At 45.2% G+C, this 14387-nt stretch overlaps 1 long non-coding RNA gene across 1 annotated transcript in view; it reads left to right on the forward strand.

Moving 5' to 3' along the window:
* The first annotated feature begins 2416 nt into the window (after positions 1-2416).
* The window catches only part of LOC141981264 (uncharacterized), a 52333-nt gene continuing 40362 nt past the window's right edge, over positions 2417-14387 (forward strand). Inside the window, exon 1 of the long non-coding RNA XR_012637704.1 lies at positions 2417-2772. This is a non-coding gene — a long non-coding RNA (uncharacterized LOC141981264). The remainder of the gene's footprint in view (positions 2773-14387) is intronic.

Below are 14387 nucleotides of genomic sequence, written 5' to 3' on the forward strand. Positions count from 1 at the left end.
TTTGAGGAACATGGAAAACAAACAAGAGATAGTGAAACAATATTACACACACACAAGAAAATGAAGAACTTGGCCAACCCCACATGTCCAAGTAGTAATTGTCCGATTTATGGAGGTCCAGCCCTCCTAACACGCCACTCACGGGTCCTGTTAGGTGTGGTGATAGACAAGAGGTGCCTTCCTGGGTTGGCCTGCTCCAGTTCAGAAAGGTCTGCTCCACCAGGCCCTACTCCAACATGCAGCAACCTGTTCCAATTCTGCGGTATCAGCACAGTTTCCACTGAAGTCAGCTCAGCACTGCCACTGTCTGTTGGGTCACTGCTCAGCCCGCTGTGTACTGCCATTGGTCCGAGTGGACCTTGCTGGAAAGCCAGCTCTGTCTGACTCCCAGGCTAGATTCACTCCCCTCAGGAAGCAGAATCTCCACACAGGAAACCCACAGAAAAATGAACACTTGGGTATAATCCCTGCTCTCTGGGATATGGCTTCTATTCTCTCAGACAGAATCTTTTTTCTAATGAACCTGAGTTTTTTTATATCAAGCTAGAGTCCACTGAACATGCTGCCAGGGTGATCCACTCATTCCTGCACATATCCTACACAATTCCAATGCTCCTCCATGAGTACAGTTATGGGGGAAGCTAATGATCCAATCAATCGGTGATGAATCCTGGTCACATGAGGCACGTTGCGCATACTGTAGCAAATTGCCAGTACGATTATGATGGGTCCCGCACTTCCTCTTCTTGGGGGGGGGGGTTCAGGGCACAGTTTCCTGCCCCTGAACTAAGGTATTTACTGTCCCACTAGTAACCCAGGGAAGGGTAGTGGAGAGAGAGGGACCCAGGCCAGCCCTCTACTCCGGGTCCCAGCCCAGGGGCCCTAGGGATAGTGATAAACCACTTGAACTAGTGCTTCCTTCCCCTGGGCTACTTCCCTCTCCTGCTCTTCAGCTTGTGGGGCTTCCTGCCCTCTCTCTCTCTCTCGCTCTCTGCACAAGTGGGGTGTTTCTTTACCTAGGGTCTTGGTCTTCTAGCCAGCCACGGCACTTCTCCAAACTCTCCTCTACTTCAACTCCTCCAAACTGCACTCTGCTCCAACTCCTTCCCCTGGCTGATTGAAGCAGGGGGTTTTTATCAGGTGACTAGCTTCAGGTACTCTAATTGGCTTCAGGTGCTTTTAATCTATAGAAACCTTTCTTCCCTCTACAGGGAATAAGGCTTCTCCTCATCCTGGGACTTACATATCTCTCCTCTATCACTCTCCTGCTGCCTTCTGGCCATGCTGTAGCACAATACACTAAGAAGAAATACAATAATAATACATTATTATAATTAAAATGTATTAGTATTTATGCAATCAAAACATACACAGATTCCAAAGCAACTCAATAGGTTAGAATTATGGGTAAGCAAGATTAAAATCAGGTAAATGAAGCTGTCCAGAAATGGCTTTTCCCCTTCTCCCATATAGAGGCAGCAGAGAGTTCCAATCGCCTAATTCTTCTGGCCCTGGGGCTTACACACTGTTCCTTGCTCTGATTGGCCCCCTATTATAGGCCATTAGCAGGCTTTGAACTCTGCACATTCATCACTACAATCCAGACTTCTACAGCTTTAGCTAAAGGATTAAGTCCTTAAACTGGGAGCAAGTTGCAGGAAATGTTCAGTCACAGAGATGGAAAATAATACACACTGAACTGTGAATTACTCAGCCAGCAACTGGTTTCCTTGAACCAAAGCTGTTATGTATTATTATTATTATGTATTTGTCCTGTTGTAGCACCCAGAGGCCCCAATCAGGCAATGAATGCCAATATACAGTGGGCAAAACCACTGCTGGATTATCAGAGAATCAAATGTTATCATAAAAAATTCAAATAGAAACAAATCATATGGCACTAACTGTGTCCCACTGAGCCAATGGAATTATACCATGGATGAATTTGTCTCACGTGTTCCATAAAAAAACCCAGCGTAACCCAAGGGAATCTGATGCGGGGGGCGAGAGATGGCGATTTCTTACATCTAGTTAACGGCTTGCAATGAACTGCCTATGAGTATGTGATGTTGCCCTCTACTGGTCAACCCCCCAGAGTGCATAAGTGACTTACTACAGCTATAGGAGTTCTGAAGCTCAAGTGACAGAAGCCTGCGTTTTGGAGCTCAGGACCACTATTCTAGACTGACTCCCTATGTGTGGGAACGTGATGTAAATAGTAAATATTTATCTTGCCAGCAGCATGTGGGATTGTAAGAGCTGCGCTGGTGTGCTGGACTGTCCTACCATAACGATCACATGGATTTCATCAGATGCATAGCTTTCATTTCTGTGGGAATGTAGGCCTCTTAACTGCATGTGTTTGGACTGAATTCTGTCTCAAACTCATGTATCTGTTTGGTTGCTTCCATATGTTAGGACTGCTGGACAATAAATGGGATGATTGTGCTTCACTGCTGGGGAATCAGAAATCTGAACATAGCATATGCTCTGAATTTTCCTATGGGTCAGAGACAGTCATGGTCAGTCAGGTCGAGAGAAATAAAGAAGTTATTCTGATGCCATTTTGAGGAAGAGCTTCGGAGGAGACGGGCTGCTGCACGGAAGAGCCGTACAAGGGAACCGCAAATAAAGGATTAGCTGATTCATCTCTCTGGAGAGAGCTGAGTACCACAGCAGCAGCAGCCTCGTTTGGGACAGAAGTTCAGCTTGGCTGCCAGCCAGACCCAGGAGGGATGTGGAAGAAAATGTAAAGGAAATAAAACAATTCAGGTAGGATCGGGGTTCAGTGGGAATGGACTAGCTGGTTGGGAAGGGGAGACAAGAAGTCAATGGCTATGAGCTGTTACCTGTTGCCAAGTGCTGCATTTTGTGATAAGCTGAGTACCCTGCTTTTTAAAGACATATACATATATTGGTGTGAGAGGTTCACAAACCCACAAAGAAATCATGTCTTCAAAGGAAATAGTGTGCTTGACAATAGAGCTCCGAAGCATATTTTCATTGCATCATCAGGTGGGAACACGAAGTCAACGCCACAGACAAACAGCCCGTGCCACAGCTACAATGGGATGGTGGGTCATGAGGGTCCCGCCGTCACCATGGGTCAGTCCAACTGTCTCGTCTGATCCTTTTATCACAGTTTGTGGAAGCACTGCAGCAGAGTAGTTAATGCAGTGAGTCACATCAGGTGGCAGGGTCTTTGTCCTCCTTGTAAGCAAGCCGCACTGAAAATACATGAGACACTAGCAGATGCAAAGAAATGAGTTTGTTTTCACTCAGAAAAAACACTTATCTGAGTTTTAAGTCTCAGAACAAGCTAGAAATTGGGACAGTTGCAAATGGAGAGCTCCTGTCTGGTCCTTCAGACAGATTTGACAGGAGAGGCACTCAGCTCTCAGCAGCAGTGTACAGTGTCGTATGTCACTGACTTTGTTCAGGGAAAGTGTACAGTGTTATGTTTTAGAACTCAGTGAGTGGCGTGTTCCCTTTATTTTCACTTCACTCAGGTCCAACCAATGAAGCACTAGGCAGAAGGCAGGCCGATGTACAGGGCAACACATGTTTCTGTTTTTCTAAAGAATATTTTTTCACATTTGTGAAACAGCATAGACTGGAATTTGCCCTTATGTGGCTTCTTTCCCATGCCCCGGACACAAGGAGGAGGCTTGTGCAGAAAAGATAACAGAATCAAGAAGAGCGAATTGCCTGCCATGTGCACTTAAACCACCCCTTAAGGGGCAGACCCTGGCCCCAGTCTCATTGTGGTAGCCAGTTCCAAGAGTATAATAATTTATTATCTCCTTTCGGTCGTTCCCTGTGTTTACCGGGTGATAATCCTAAGGAATTTGCTCATTCGATTTATTAAAAAAAAAAAAAAAAGCCAGGAGAATTCATAATAGCTTTAGCCAATGAGTATGATTGATGTCAGGTGCTAGAACACAGGAGGGGGCCCAGGGCAGGAACTGACAAACACAGATAATGTATGCAGATAAAAATGAAGCAAACTGTCATGTGTAAAGCAGAATTTGGAAATCATGCCTGGGGTGCTGCGTGAGGCAAAGAAATTCTGTGTGCGTGTGTCTGGATCTAACGGAGACAGATGCGATAGAACATACTGGGGCTGCCTCTGAATCTCACTAATGCTGGGGTAAGTTCACTTGACCAAATTATTCCCTTGTAAATACAGAGTAATTCCATTGACTTCAATGGAGCTAGTACAGGTTACAATTGGGGTAACCGAGAACAGAATCTGTCCCAATAACATCGTCAATACTAAGGATTTCTCTCTCTCTAGGCCCTGATTAAGTAAAGTGCTTAAGCACGTGCTATGCTTTATGCACATGCATAAGTCCCCTTGAAGTAAATGAGATTTAGTCATGTGCTTAAGCATTAAGCGCATGCTTAAGTCCTTTGCTGAAAAGGGATTCTTTGCTGAATTCAGGGCATACTTAGTAAAGCCCTGTGGGATCCTTTGAAAAGTGCTATACAGATAGAAGCCATTATCACTATTCTTGTGGTCTGGTTTGCATTCTTGCTCATATGAGAGAAGCCATAGAAGGCAAAGAAGAAGGTGGAGGTGTTAACATGAAAAGAAAGCAGATGCAGTAGTAGTAAATTCATCGATTATAAGGCCAGAAGGGACCATTGTGATCATCTAGTCAGACCCCCTGTAGAACACAGGCCATAGAACTTCCCTGAATTAATTCCTGTTTGAACTAGAACAGATCTTTTAGAAAAATGTGCAAACTTGATTAAAAATGTTCCAATGATGGAGACTCCGCAATGACCTTTGGTAAATTGCTCCAATGGTTAATTACCCTCACTGCTAAAAATGTGTGTCTTATTTCCCATCTCAATTTGTCTCACTTCAACTTCCAGCCATTGGGTCGGCTCCTTTCTCTGCTAGGTTGAATAGCCCTCTGTAGAGGAGTTGTGTAGCAGATGGTCAGAACAGACTAGCCTATTCCTCTATGTTTGGAGTCACTTGTAAACGATGTGGTGGTATTCGCTGTGGCTTCCCTGACGCATTGTTTGTGGCTTTCAGCCTATGTTTGTGGAAGTAGAGGTCTCAAGCCATCACAGGAAAGTTTCAGTGCTGACATTTCCCCCCCACCCCCACAGGATTGTTTGAACCCTGCAAGAGTTTCCCTTTTCAGATGTTGTGATCTACTTCCCTCTTTCTTAACTTTTCTTTCTCAAATTCCACTGGGAGGAGTAAAAATAAATAAATAAATAAATAAATAAAAATCTACTGACAGGTGTTTCTTTTCCCTCAGATGATCTCATTATACTGGTAATAAGCCAGTTTTCCCCAGTGAAAGGAAGACTGCAGTTATCTTGCTGCAGTGACAGTATGTTCCAGGGGTTTTTAATGTGCCCATGGTGTAATGGTGTATCCCCTAAAGGCTAGGATACGGCTGTAAGCTCTCCAGGGCTGAGAGACAAGCTGTACACAAGCTGTTGCAAAGTATGAGACTGAAGAGACAAGTGAAGTGAGACGCTGTTACGAAGTGTGAGTGCTGAAGCTTTGCTGATGAAATAACCCTGCTTGATTTTGATGGCTTGACACCAAGGTGATGGGCCTGACACACATGTATTTTCTTTCAAGCAAATTATTAAATCCTGGCTCAGATTTCACACAGTTGCACATATACAACAGTGATCAGAGCCAGATAGACATATTGATTGGAGGATCAAACAGGGCAGTGGATAGAAAGCCCAATCAGGCAGCCAACCAGAACCTGGATAACCTATTTAAACAGCTACCTGGTAACTGAGGGGCACAGAGGCCTCTGAGGAGGTAAGATTCCACATTGTGTTGCGACATGACATCATCCTCATTAATAATTATTAAGTATTTACATTGCAGTAGTACCTAGGGCCCTGAGCCTTAGGATCCATTGTGCCAGGTTCTGTTCAAACACACAAGGCCCGCATAATTTTGCATCTTGACTATTGTGTCATCCTCTTTTTTGGCCTTGACAAATGCAACCTTGCCCTGCTCAAATCCATTAAAAATGCTGCTGCAAAGATAATTTTCCCTGTCCCAACTCATCATTTTCACATCATCCCTCTCTTTGCATCCTTCCATTATCCATTGTATAAACCATAAACTACTTCTATTCACTTTCAATGCCCTTCATAGCTTATTCTCACCTCCCAGCCTATCCATCACATCTCATTTACTTTCAAACATTGAACAGAAGAATGGCTATACTGGGTCACACCAATGGTCCATCTAACCCAGTATCCTGTCTTCCAACAGTGGCCAATGCGAGGCGCTTCAGACGGTATGAACAGAAGAGGGCAATCATCAAATAATCCATCCCCTGTTATCCACTCCCAGCTTCTGAGAGAGACTATGGACATCCAGAGCATGCGGTTGCATCCCTGACCATCTTGTCTAATAGCCATCAATGGACCTATCCTCCATTAACTTATCTAGTTCTTTTTTTTAACCCTGTTATGGTTTTGGTCTTCACAATATCCCCTGGCAATGAGTTCCACAGGTTGACTGTGCATTGTGTGAAGAAGTACTTCCTTTTGTTTGTTTTAACCTGCTGCCTATTAATTTTACTGAATGACCCCTTTTTCTTGTGTTATGTGAAAGAGTAAACAACACTTCCGTATTTACTTTTTCCACACCCATCAAGATTTTATAGATCTCTATCAAATCCCCTCTTGGTCATCTCTTTTCCAAGCTGAAAGTCCCAGTCTTTTTAATTTCTCCTCAAATGGACACTTTTCCATATTTCTAATAATTTTTATTGCCCTTCTCTGTACCTTTTCCAATTCCGATATGTCTTTTGGAGATGGGGTAACCAGAACTGCATTCAGTATTTAAGGTGTGGATGTACCATGGATTGATATAGTGACATTATGATACCTTCTGTTTTGTTATCTACACTTTCCCAATGGTTCCTAACATTCTAACATTTTTTGATTGCTGCTGCACATTGAGCAGATGTTTTCAGAGAACTATGCTTAATGACTCCAAGATCTGCTTTTTGAGTGGTTAAAGCTAATTTAGATTCTATCATTCTGTAGGTATAGTTGGGATTATGTTGCCCAGTCTTCCAGTTTTGTGAGATCCTTTTGTAATTCTTTGCAGTCTGCTTTGGACTTATCTACCTTGAGTAATTTTGTATCATCTGCAAACTTTGCCATCTCGCTGTTTATCCTGTTTCCAGATAATTTATGAATACTTTGAACAGCACTGGACCCTGTACAGATCCCTAGGGGACACTTCTATTTACCTCTCTCCATTCTGAAAACTGACCATTTATTCCTACCATTTGTTTTCTGCCTTTTAACCAGTTACTGATCCATGAGAAAACCTCCTCATTTATCCCATGACTGCTTAGTTTGCTTAATAGTTTTTGGTGAAGGATCTTTTAAAAGGCTTTCTGAAAGTCCAAGTACACTATATCCACTCAATCACCCTGGTGTACATGTTTTTGACCCCCTCAAAGAATTCTAGTAGATTGGTGAGGCATGATTTTCCTTTACAAAAACCATGTTGACTCTTCCCCAACAAATCATGTTAATCTATGTGTCTGATAATTCTGTTCTTTCTATAGTTTCAACCAATTTGTCTGGTACTGAAGTTAGCTTTACTGGCCTGTAATTGCCAGGGTCATCTCTGGGAGTCTTTTTAAAAAATAGTATTTTTTTATATCATTAGCTATCCTCCAGTCATCTGGTAACAGACGCTGATTTAAATGATAGGTTAGATACTACAGATGATAGTTCTGCAATTCCATCTGGTCCTGGTGATTTATTACTGTTTAATTTATTGATTTTTTCCCAAACCTCCTCTATTGTCATTATGTCAAGTCCTGCCTCTGCTCTGCCCATGATGCCAGCCTGCATTGCTCACTTAAATTTTCAAAATAAGTAACTTTCTTAGTAAGTGCTTTCTCCTGTGCTGCCCCTTACACATGGGAGCAGGTCTCTGTAAACATATGCCAAGTCACCTCATTGTCCTCTATCAGATCCTTCCTTAAAACTAAAAGAAAAGGAGTACTTGTGGCACCTTAGAGACTAACCAATTTATTTGAGCATAAGTTTTTGTGAGCTACAGCTCACTTCATCAGATGCATAAAAGTGGAAAATGCAGTGAGGATGTTTTTATACACACAGACCACGAAAAAATGGATGTTTATCACTTCAAAAGGTTTTCTCCCCCTACCCCACTCTCCTGCTGGTAATAGCTTATCTAAAGTGATCACTCTCCTTACAATGTGTATGATAATCAAGGTGGGCCATTTCCAGCACAAATCCAGGTTTTCTCTCCCCCCACCCCACTCTCCTGCTGGTAATAGCTTATCTAAAGTGATCACTCTCCTTACAATGTGTATGATAATCAAGGTGAGCCATTTCCAGCACAAATCCAGGGTTTAACAAGAACGTCTGAGGAATGGGGGGGGGGGGAGGAAAAAACAAGGGGAAATAGGTTACCTTGCATAATGACTTAGCCACTCCCAGTCTCTATTCAAGCCTAAGTTAACTGTATCCAATTTGCAAATGAATTCCAATTCAGCAGTCTCTCGCTGGAAGCTGTGCGAGCCGAGGGACATACTGGCCACTGCTTCCAGCAGCTCCCATTGGCCTGGAGCAGCGAACCACTGCCACTGGGAGCCGCGATCGGCCGAACGTTCGGACGCGGCAGGTAAACAAACCAGCCCGGCCCGCCAGGGGCTTTCCCTGCACAAGTGGCGGAACAAGTTGGGGAACCACTGATCTACTGGCATTTTCAAAAGTACCTGGGGCACTTATTTCCCTTTGATTTCAATAGGAGACAGGTGCATAGGTGCATTTGAAAATCCCCCAGGAACTTATTTACATCTTTAGGCACCTAAATAACTTTACAAAGCTGATCTTCATGTAATACAGCGATGAGGGCTGTACAAGAACCTACATAGGACTGAATATGAATTATAATGTATTATGCACTGAGTACTGACAGTGTGCTCACTGCAGTGCAAGCATAGGTCCTCATGCTTCAAATACGGCTGGCTGTAGTGCTACTGTAGTGAGTAGCCAGGGGTACTGTCCATGGTAGCCTGGTAGTACATCTGGGCGTGTTTCTAGGCTTAGGTCCAGAGGGGGAGACAGGGCCTTTCTCTTGCCCCCGTTGAAATGAAAGGCAAAACTCTGGTTGACTCTGGTGGGAGCAGGACTGGGTTTGCAGTCCCTGCTCCAAAGAGTTTACAGTCTAATGCAGAAGCAGCAAAACCTTCAGATACTAACAGTACAGTTTGGGATGGTGCAGGAGTGAACTGACCAGGACTCAACTGACCTAAACAGAAGCACAAACAAAACTCCATGACTATAGGGAAGATAGTGCGCTCAAATCAACCTGATGTAATTTTGGCCCTGATTTTGTAGCTGGACCTGAGCCAATGGACCCTTGCATCCACATGGAGCCCAGTGGATTCAAAAGTCTATCCACACAGATCCTTTCACACCATCACGGCTTTCATGAGTACTTACAGTACTGAGAAAAACATCAGTGATTCAATGGAACGATTCCATGTGTGAAATAATCTCCTACAATTTGGCTTCCCATCAGGCAAGTTAAGTAATTTATTACAACGACAAGTAACTGTCCAAATATTTATTTAAAGGGCAATTTAAATTATTTGATTTATATTCATGAGTAATTAAGCAGTTATGCTGCATGCTCCACATATATTTCTTCTTGCCACTGCAGTTAATCTAAATTGCAGTGCAGATCCAAAATATATATCTTCCTTATCCCCTCTCTCTCCAACAAGCCCCCAGTCTCCAAGGAATAACAATTATCCAGTAGATGACAGTGAATAGATAATTGGGACAGTGCAGTCTTACGGGTCCTTACGGCATTTTGTTATCTTGCTGAAACAGGCGATGCAATGTGTTCCTAACTAGAGGATGTGAAGCCAGCTTGTCAGCAGCAGATAAATATGCAGCAATGTCTACTTTTTGTGATGTTGATTAATGATGTCTGCCTGTCAAAAAGCATTTGCATTGGTTGGTTTGGATGTTCCCGTCCATAAAGGGCTAGTGTGTAACATTGACTCTTGTCCTTGGGAGCAATTCAATTACTCGGCCACTTGGCCTGTTTGGTAAGCAATACGTTTCTGTTTACATACATAATAGACAGAACTGCAAGGAGCCTTTCTTCAGAACAGTTCTGTCTTGGAGGAAATCAGATGAGTGATGTCTAGAAGGGTCTCCCCACACTCGAGTCAGCACATGAAATGAGTCTTTGGCGAAAAATGACACTTGATCCGTTAAGCCTGTTACCCTGCCCTCCGAATAAAATAACACCTGCAGTTTCAGAAGAAGTGAATCCCCTCCCAGCCAATTGTGCAGATGCCTTCCTGACCCCTACTGTGGTCAGTGCACACCCTGATGCATATGGTTGTTTTTATCTCACTATGAAGAACACCAGATTCTGATGCTTACACAGTCCTTGCTTTTAGCTACCACCATTAGGGTACCACCACTCTGGGACAGTGGCATGAAAATAGGGGATGTCAACAGTGTGCCTAACGTAATCTGGCTACTTGCCTGTATGTGCACTGTAAGGTAGCGAGTCCTGCCTATTACCTACATCCTCTGCTCCACAGCTGGGTTAGAAACCTTGAGTCTGGAGTGTTAAAACACACAGTGCACATTGTAGGTGAATAGCGTCTACAGTGAATTCTTATGGCCTGATCCAAAAGCCGCATGTGGGTTTTGGATTAGGCTCGTAAAGTGCAGTTATGCTCTGGGATGGGATTGAGTAAAAATGGCATTGTGGGATTCTCGTTTTTTTCTGTCTCAGTGACACTAGATCAAACGGGCCTAGTGTGCAGGGGGAGAGGAAAAAAGAAAGGTGGTTCTTCTAATTAACAATGCTGTGAACTTACCCTGGATCTGAGAGTCAAGCTGTAGTCTTTCTGGCTCATACGTCATCACCAGTGATATAACTCTGGCACTGGTAATTCACTTGAGTCAATAACATTTTTTTACTTATGATTAAAAGCCTTAGAAAGGGGCTGGTCTGGCAGAAGCCAGTAACAGATTCATAGCTTTTAAGGGTAGAATGGGCCACTATGATCATCCAGTCTGATCTCTTACATAACCCGGCCCTGACCATTTCACCAGGGGTTCCTGCAGTGGAAGGAATTTTCCTTTCGCAGAGGAGGAAGGATTCTGCACTGCCATGCAGGAAAGCTGTGTCCGATCTCTCGCTGCTTTGTCTGGCCGCAAAGCTGAGGTGGCATCCTACACCCATGGGTGGATGGAGAGGACCTTACATCATTCTACTGTAAATTAGTATTACCAGGTGATCTACAGGATGGTTCTGATGGGCTCTGAATGTGAGAACTGTTCATTCTTCCTCACCTGGGCTGGTGGCCATGATATGGGGAAAGTGGCAAAGAGGAGGCAAACAGGAGAAAGGTGTTAGAGGGGTAGCCATGTTAGTCTATATCAGCAAAAACAGTGAAGAGTCCTTGTGTCACCTTAGAGACTAACCAATTTATTTGGGCATAAGAGAGAGAAAATGGGAGAAAATACACCTGGGGGAAGCTTTCATGAAGACTGTGTTCATTTTTCCCCTAAAAGATCTGAATTTTTTCAGCCAGTGCTATTTACACCTCTCATGGGTGGTGGGTATAGAAGGCAGGGAAGGCTGAACCTTCCCACCAAGCCTTGTGTGGCCCTGCCCATGCTCCTCCCACAGGCCCCTTCCTGTTTCCCAGTGCTGTGCTGTGGGGGGCTCTTCCCGCCGTCGCCCCAAGCTGGGGCTAATGGGGGCTGACCTGCGCTCCAGGGCTGGAAGAGGGGGACCGTGTCATCCACCCAGCGCGCAGAGGGGGGTGCACAAAGACCGCCCGGCGCACCAGGGCTGGGGTAGGGGGAGGGCTATGCTGCCCTCATGCCCACCCACCTGCCCGGGACTCTTGGGCTGGGGTAGGGGTGCCACACCACCTGTGCAGCATGCTGGAGAGAGGCGAGTGGGTGGCTGGCAGCCGCATGGGGAGAGGGGGGCTATGGGCTTTAGCAGGAGGGGCGTGGCCTTGGGTAGAAGGTGCGTCGGGCCAGGGGTTAGCCTCCCCAAGCCTGGGATTCACCCATCACCCATGACATCTCTGGTTTGGAGACATTCTCTGCTTTGAGAATTCTGCCTCCAGGTAGAGGGAAAGAGAATAGACCAGAAACAGAACATTTTTCGTACTATTACAACCTCAGATTTTGTTTCAGTGGATCCTTGAGCCACAAAGGTGGTTTCTCTGTCTCTGCAGGATGCTAATTCTTGAAATTTCAGAAGTCTACCCCTTCCTTGTAATTCACCTAACCAACTGTGCCATGCTGTATGTGTAGGGATATTCCTACCTGACCCCTACTGTGATCAGCACATACCCTGAAGCATTTGATCTGATTACTTTTATCTCACTATGCATAACACCACCTGTTGTCAATGATCATGAAAAGTGTCTCCTATGGTTTCCTTATTGCGTATACTAGATAACAAGGCATGATTATTTCAGAGGGTTATAGGTTCACAGATTGGTTTGGAAAGAATAGTAAATAACACGGAATATTCCAATCTGCTCTAGGTGGACTTGAACTTTCTCAATAGAACTGTGCTAATAGATATCAAAAGCAGTTCAGTGCAGATGAATGCAGAATAATGACTCCTGGAGCACAGAATTAAGAAGAGGAATATTTTTCAAATGGTAAAATGATGGAGCAGATGTGCCAGGAAGGAGATTTGCAAATCATCACAGACAAATCCCTTGAGGCGCGCAGCTGCTGTGAGGTCGGTGTCTAGAATGCTAGGCTACATTTCTAAAATGGTAATGTGTTACTAAGAAGAAATTATATCTCCTTGATGTAATGTACATGGCAAATGTTAGACCTCATTCTGAGCAATATGCTATATTTTACTAGCCATCCTAAGTTCTCTCTCATAGGAGACTGTTACTGTTTTAATGGAACTGGATTAAGTACCGAAAAAAGTAAGTGATGGTAGTTCTGGAAAAGTACTGTTCACTACACAGCCAGAAAGCACAAAAAATGTTTGTTCCCCTATTGAAACAAGGAAACAAGAAGTAAATTAAAAGGGGGTGGGGGAAAGGAGAGACTGGAGATGGCCCTGTAGCTATCACACAGGGATAAGAGTCACCTATCCTTGGGTGACTTTGGCAAGTCACTTAGCCCCTGTGCCTCAATTTTCTTGGGTGACATCCTCACCTTCCCGCTGACCCCTTCACAAGTAAAAGGGTTGGAGTGATATAAATGGGCTCTAATGTCTCTGTATCAAGCCGGGGAAGGGAGAGGGAAAGAATCCCCTGGGATAGGAACTGAAGAAGACAATGATAAGGCTGGCTTCTCAGTATCCATCTGCAAGAGCTGGCATGAGGTGCATGCTGGAAGGTAGAAGGGCGTGGGTCGAGAGTAGGAGCTTAGTACTCAGCACTGCAGGCCATAGGTCAGCCAGTAACTTAGACTGGCCCCCTGTGTTCCCTCTAATTTTTCCCATCCATGTGCGGAATGAATTTTGTTATGTGCACCAATATGGAGGTGATGTGTGACATAGCACCTTCATACTGGTGCACATAACAAAATTCAGGTGGTGGGGATGGGGCCGAGGGTTTTTTGTGGAAGGGGGCTCAGGGCTGGGGAAGAGGGTTGGGGTGCAGGGGTGTGAGGGCTCTGGCTGTTGGTGCAGGCTCTGGGGTGGGGCCCGGGATGAGGGGTCAGAGCTGGGGCAGAGGGTTGGGTTCAGGGGGTGAGGGCACTGCCTGGGGGTGTGGACTCTGGGGTGGGGCTGGGAATGAGAGGTTTGGGGTGCAGGAGGATGCTTCGGGGCTACTGTGGGGAGAGAGGACTTCCCACAGTGCAGGAGCTCTGCAGCTCAGGCTACAGGATAGGTGCCCCTCCCCCAGCCCCAGCAGGTCCGCGCTGGATCTGGCCATGGCTGGGTGTGTGCTGCTCTGGCCGTGCCCTCCCAGCCACACCTGGGGCCATGCCTAGGCCAGATCCGGCTGCGGCTGGGTCCGGGCTGCAGGGCGCCCCTCCCCCGACCGCGGCACGTCCCCGGGCGGGTTCCCTAAGTGCCTGCATGGCACTAAATAGGCTGCTGCACAGCCACACGGCTGCACAGCTTACAGGAAACTTAGCTCAGGTTTGTTTAAGGTATGCCAGAGTCTATGGACCAGCCCAGGGTTGGGAAGTGCAAAGGTGGCTTAAAGCCACCTGAGCCTCTGCTCCTCCTGGACTGTGAGTTGTGCACTGTATCTCTTAGAATTGCAGCACAGAATCTCCCCTCTTGCCTGTAAAATGGGACTAATGGAATCATAGAAAGGTTGGGCTAGAAGGAACCTCAAAAAATCATCAAGTTTAAT

Source organism: Natator depressus, chromosome 2 (genome assembly GCF_965152275.1).
Source record: "Natator depressus isolate rNatDep1 chromosome 2, rNatDep2.hap1, whole genome shotgun sequence".
Lineage (NCBI taxonomy): Eukaryota > Metazoa > Chordata > Testudines > Cheloniidae > Natator > Natator depressus.